Source organism: Dendrobium catenatum, unplaced genomic scaffold, assembly GCF_001605985.2.
Source record: "Dendrobium catenatum unplaced genomic scaffold, ASM160598v2 fragScaff_scaffold_156, whole genome shotgun sequence".
Lineage (NCBI taxonomy): Eukaryota > Viridiplantae > Streptophyta > Magnoliopsida > Asparagales > Orchidaceae > Dendrobium > Dendrobium catenatum.
In genome coordinates, this window is record NW_021318618.1 from 1,353,653 (window position 1) to 1,360,399 (window position 6,747).

Here is a 6,747-nt window from a genome sequence, read left to right on the forward strand (position 1 = left end):
CTCCACCCCACTTGAATTACCAAATACCCCATCGTAGTACTTGAAATTTACTTTCTGTGCCATTGTGAACGTTGGCTAATGGAAAAATTATTAGGTCAGGTAACTTGATGTAGCTCTACGTCCGGTAGTAAATAATATGTCGCCACGTGCTCTTACTCTTTACCGCGTGGTCCGACGACCCGACTCGGACTGGAATCCGGGATTACTATGTTTGCGTATTGCTCGGTTTTTGCTCGGTATTGCTAGGTATTACTTGGTATTGCTAGGTATTGCTTGGCAATAACGAGAAATACCGCTCTGTGAAGACTAATACCTAGCAATACAGAGTAATACTTAAAAGAACTCGGTATTGCTCTTCACATAATGGTATTTTTCGTTTTTGTCGAACAAAATCGACCAATACCTAGCAATACCGAGCAATACGCAAACTCCCGGGTCCGTTCCGGGTCAAGTTGTAGGGCCGCGCGGTAAATAGTGAGAACACGTGGCCCCTGTTTACTGCTCACCGAATGTAGAGCTACGTCAGGTTACCGGACCAAATAAAATTTCTGGCCAATGGCTACTATTTGACGCAAGTTAAATAGTTCAGACTTAACTATAGGTTGTTTAATCCAAAATCAAAATTTGTCAAGCTCATTAAATTCATATGTTATGATAGTTGCTTCTATTTTCTTAAAATCATAATCTCTCTCTCTGTCTCTTTCTTTCTCTCTCTCTCCATTTTTTTTCTCTATATATATGGTATGACATCCAGGATAGAGCTAGTATATTTTTTAGGATTGACAAACTCATTGCATCAATAATTAAATATAAAAAATAAAAAGTATATAAGACAAAAGTCAAAATAAAGTATTTTATTTTATTTTGATTAATGAATTAATTGAATAATGATTATAAGTTTTAATATCTAGTTTGCATTTTTTCTTATAATATTACGTTATAATTTCATCCAAAGAAAGTCAAATATTTCTTTCTCAATATACAGTATTAGATAGTCATTGAATCAGTCAACCTTATCCTTGATGGTTTGTTAAATTCAATTGTTATAGATTAATGAATCATTATTTGTCTGTGATATTAGCTTATTACTAATACTAGTTGTATGTATTTTTTTTATTTGTTGTATTTTGCATTTTGAAACTCACATGCACGAATGATTCAGCCGTAACTACCTGCTTCACCATACGCCATTGGATTAGTATATTATATGATTACTTTACAACCCACATTCTTGTTAGTTTTTTTGGGAATTTGATTGTGTTGATCAATCTAATTGTATTATTAACTTAGACTTCAATTTCACCCGTTGAGCTCAAAGAGGAGCTCGTTGGGTGAGTAGCGTGCTTGCTGCTCGAGGGTTGTGATACATCAGATCTAATGGAATGATTAAATTCCTAATCCTAAATTTTTCTAAACCATCAAGCAAAATAAATCAAAGCTAACTATAAGATCCAATCAATAATAATCGTCTAACCATTGTTTTATTTCACCTCTCAAAATTTATATACAATAATACAGCTTACATGAAATCTATATATCAAAATAAATAATTGAATTACAAAATACTTCAAAATCTATGATCCTAACAAACCCGCCCTTATCTATTTTACTAAGCTGGGCCATTTGATTTCCCTAAAACATTGAGCATCAACGGAAGTAAGTAAGTCATAGAAATATACTATAACTGTTGCGTCCTGGAGTATTCGCATTTTCGTGGGGTTGAATTTGGTGTCGTTGGGTTCGTATTTCCGAGAGGCTCAGTTCAACTGTAAGTTTGCTGAAGTCAGAGTTCGGATGGTCTCCGAATTAATTTTTAAAGTTTCCAATTTGGGTTTTGCCTCAAGATTCGTGCCCGATCAATATAATTTCATGATGACGTATCAATAACTTACATCTTACGTATATGCATTTACTTGCAGTTTCATAGATCTATCAAAGTACCTTGGTTTCAAAAATGGAACATAGTTGTACTTTCAAACATAACTTTTCACAAAAGTTTCAGATTATCACTTATACAGAGTTAACATAATGTATTTGCTTTCAAAATCTCATTTTATTTTTACTTTATCTATCAGAATATTTATTTATGATCAGAATATGAAATTATATGCATAATGATATATATGTTCTAATGCATGCTTATAACTCCACTCATACCTCATACAATCTACCTCCACTAAGTGAAGGATATCCTTCAACTCCCCTTATACTAAATTTCCTCGTCTCCCTTAATTCTCTCACTTTTGCATATATACAACAAATGGGGCTAGAATCATAACAGGATAGAACGGAATACTGGCCCCACATAATAGAGCTTATAATGTATTTTATCAGTCTCCCACATCAGAGCATATCCATCATATAATCATAAATGTATATAAAAATTCGTCAATATAATAGCCAATTATTCTATAGTGCTAAATTTTGAAAATGATTTTTAAATAAAAAAATTAATTTATGTTTGTACAAGAGCGCAGCGGGGCTATGCTGGAGAGCATAGTGGGGTCAAAAATTATTTTTGTTGTATTAGAGGCTTTGTTCTATAGTAACTCTAAAATGACATATAATACTGTGGCGCTGGGTTGAAGCACTGAGGTGCCATGCACTAAAAATATTTTTTTTAATATATTTTTCTCTAAATATCCCTCACCACCACCATCCCTCTCCTAATCCACATTTGCTTGGCTAGCAAGAAAAGGAAAGAGGGGGGAAGGGAAGGAGGAGAGAGAGAAAGAAGAGAAAGAGATCGAGGAGAGAGAAAGAGGAAGTTTAATTGTAAGACTTTTTCATTTTTCGTTCCTATTATAAAAATTATTCTACCCGTTGTAAGAAACTATTCCTTCTATTTTTGATGATTTAAATTTCTACGAATTTTATTTCTATTAATTCTGCTAAAAATATATTCTCATGATTTCGTAAGCTTTTACTGTATAACTTTTCATATGTCATAAATTTGATTATTCTGAATAATTTGATATGATATTATTATATTTTCACCAACTAAATGTGTATTGAAATTTTTATGTGAAATGAGTAAGAAAAATACATATTGGGTGAAAAATGATATATTGTAATTTGATATAACATGTGTTAAAATGATTGGTATGATCGATATAATATACTAATTGATATCATATATATATGATAACCCCAAATGAATGATACTATCAAGATCCTCGTGATTTACTGATTGAGAGTAATAAGGAGTTGGGGACTGATTGAGGGACATAAGGAGTTAGGATGACTGATCCACATGAATTATTAATTGAAAGTTATAAGGAGCTAAAGGTTGATTAAGAGTTATGAGGGCATTGCAAGATCAACATGCCCTCATTTGAATATTTGATAAATAATATGATAAATGATATATATGTACTAATATATGATAAGAATATTGATACAATTGTTTTATATATAACTGATAGACTGAAGTCATTAAGTGAATGCTACGTAAAATTGATTTAATAAGGTTGGTTCAATGATAAAAACTAACTAGTTGATTGCCTACCATTACAACAAAAACATGATTTTTGGCAGCCATTTTGGCCGTAAAATAAAAAAATTCATCAGTAATTTGTATTTTCGATGAAATTTATTTTTTTCAACGGTAAAAGATGCATCATAAAACAAACATCGACAAAGAAGCATTTCTGACGAATTTTTCAACAGAAAGAATCGTCCATAAAACATTTACTTTCTGGCGAATTTTCTGACATAAATTGCTCATAGAAAAAATAAATAAAATATTATTCTGATTTAGCCCGAGCGGGCTCACTTGTGAATCAGGCCCGCTAGTTCCCACCCGACCCATGAACCAAACCCATCGCCTTGCCCGTGAACCAAAATTGCAAGCCTCACCCCTCGTGAGCCAAACCTGCTGGGCCTCCCATGAACTCTGCTTTATAGTAACGATTTATTTCCGTCGAAAATTCAGCAGCCAGAAATTAGTGTTTTTTCTATAGTGTTCTAAATCAACTATAGAATCGATGATTGACAGATTGAGATGTGAGATTGGTTAATTGATACATGTGACTGATACATATAACATAATATTGATTCATAGATTTTCTTATATGACTTATTTATCTGATTTACAACATACTATTTTTTTCTTTTCATGCATTGATTTCAGTTGTAAGATTTGATTACTTGCTGAACAATATACTCATTATATGATTTCTGGCAACGCTAATATATTCACAAGATTGAACAAAAAAGCCTCTTGTACAACGGATTCAAGTTCCTTGGCAACTCTAAAATATGATGGGAGAGCTAAAAGATAAGGTAACACATAGTGGAGATGATTTGTCGCATTCTTTCATTCATAATAATGTCTCAAACTTATAGAAAAATAATAAGCCTACTAAAGACTAAATAATAATCTATTAATTAAGTATCTAATAACCCTAACCCAGCCTAAATATTTATTCCATTAATTATTCAGTTGTTAACATTCAGATTTCTAACATAGGCTTCGTTTGACAGATTTTTTTTCTGTTTTTTTAAATAAATTTTTACAACAAAATTTTTTAGTTAAATAAATTTTTGTATTTAAAAGTTATTTTATAAAGTAGTAAGAAAGCTCAAATATATATATATATATATATATATATTTGTCAACGCAAATTAAATAGAACCAACTACAAAGCACCAGAACTGGATCGGTTATGGGTCTTTGGGTTTTAGGTGTTATGTTTTTTTTTTCCTTTCTATTTTTTTAAACCTGTAATTGGATCTGTTATGGGTCTTCTGGGTGACACTATCTGTAGGTGTTGGTGTTGTTTGAGTTTGAATTGGTGGTGCTGGATTGTTGGGGATTGGTCTTTGGTGGGGGTCTTTTTTTCTGTTTGTTCTGCTGATGTGGTGGTTGACTGGAAGAGTTGGCAAAGATCTCTGTCTGTATTTCTTTATGTGGTTTGGGAATTTTTTGGCTGGGTTGAAGTTTGTGAGCAATGGCTCTATTTTCGTTTATGAGCTGTTGGTTTTGCTTTGGTTCACTGGTTCTCCTGGGAGGTTGGTTTGGCTGAGAAGGATTCTGTTATATTTGACTGTTTTTGGTGAAAATGGGTTGCTGATATTATTGAAGATCTTTTGCAGGTTTCTGAATAGGTGGAAAGGCTTGCGTTACAAGGTATGCTTTTTGGTTTTTGCTTTTTGCTTTTTTCTTTGTGCTTTTTTTTGTCAATTTTTGCAGGAGAGCGGGGCTGAAATGCTTAAAGACTTTATGGCTCATCCTTTTTTGGGTGTTGTTGCTGCACAGCCCGAAGTTAGCTTTAAATTGTTTTTGTAACTGTAGAAAGAGGATCCTCCGGCTCGTAGGTTTTTTGGTTTTATTTTATTTTGTAGCTCTTTGGAGCAATAGGGAGCTGGAGGAACCTCCTAAGGACTTTGTAACCGTTTTGTTATATCAACGCGTAGGCTCCTTTGTGGGTTTCAATTAAAAAAAAAAAAAAAAAAAAACTACAAAGCACCAGAAGAAGAAGATAACAAAACATGAAAAGAAGTGGTGGTTGTCCAAACGAGACCTAACAATGGCAGAAGCTACCAAGGTCATAACTTTGGAACCGACACACCATAAGAATGGGGAAAGGCCTTTCTTTCTTTCTGTTTAATAATTTTAGCAAGTAATAGCTGGCTAGCAAAGCAAGCTCTTTGCCAACTACAATGGTGGAAGAGTAAAGTCTCAGTAATCACATGTGGTTATCACCAAGGGTGTTGGTTGATCACCATGTGACTCATTTGAGGATAATCATTTATTATGATTGATTATCCCTTTGAAAGTCGTTAATATAGATCAGCTTAGTTTGATGCACATCCTTCCTACCTGCACTTCTTCTTTCTATGATATTATTACGAGCTTTGTGATTGTCCTCTCGATCGAATTGGCCAAAAGGATGGGCCTCAGCTAAATTTTTGGTCTTCTAAAAGCTTTCTTTTTGGTTTCTTCAAAAAGTTATCATTTTTTGGAGATGTGGCCACCATGCATGCGTGAGATAATTTGATCCTGTTGAGAAAATACTACGTAATTGTCTTGCAGGAAGATGATGCTGCTGCTACTAATGAGGTCGAGGAAGTCGATCAATGAATTAAAGTCCCTACCTGGGAAGGACTTGTTGAGAAGAGGGGCACAGCATTATACCATCTTCAACTGAACTCGATACCATCGTATGTCATCTGCCATTTGCTGCATTCGAATTTCAAATCGCACGCCAAAGTCACTTATTTGGCATGCGATTTGGAGTTCGAATGGAATTCACCTACGCCAAAAAAATTCCCTACGGGATTTGTTGAAGAAGCATGCGAGAGAGGAGAAAAGCATGCCAGAGATGATTACCTTTGCATAAAGCACGCGAAAGAAGAAAAAATGATGTTCTATTGGAGAAGAATGACTGCATTTTAAAATTTTTTCGGCATTTTGAAGGGAAAGATGGATTTTTCGATTGCAGATGCCCTTAGCTTCCTACGCCAAATTACTTTTTTTTTTTGATATCACCATGCAGACAAGTTGCTTTAGTTTATGTTTTGTAGTCCTCTATCCTATAGTGTACTGTATATTAAAAAAATCACCAATGGACCGCATCTGTTGCTTTCATCCCTAAAATTTAGTTTAAGAAAATATCAAATGTATGAACATATTTTTTCCATAATATATTTTCAATTCATTTATCAAAAGGAGTAAGTGCACAAATCTTATGGATGTGCATTTACTCTTCTTGATAGATTAATTAAAAATGTTATAAAAAAATG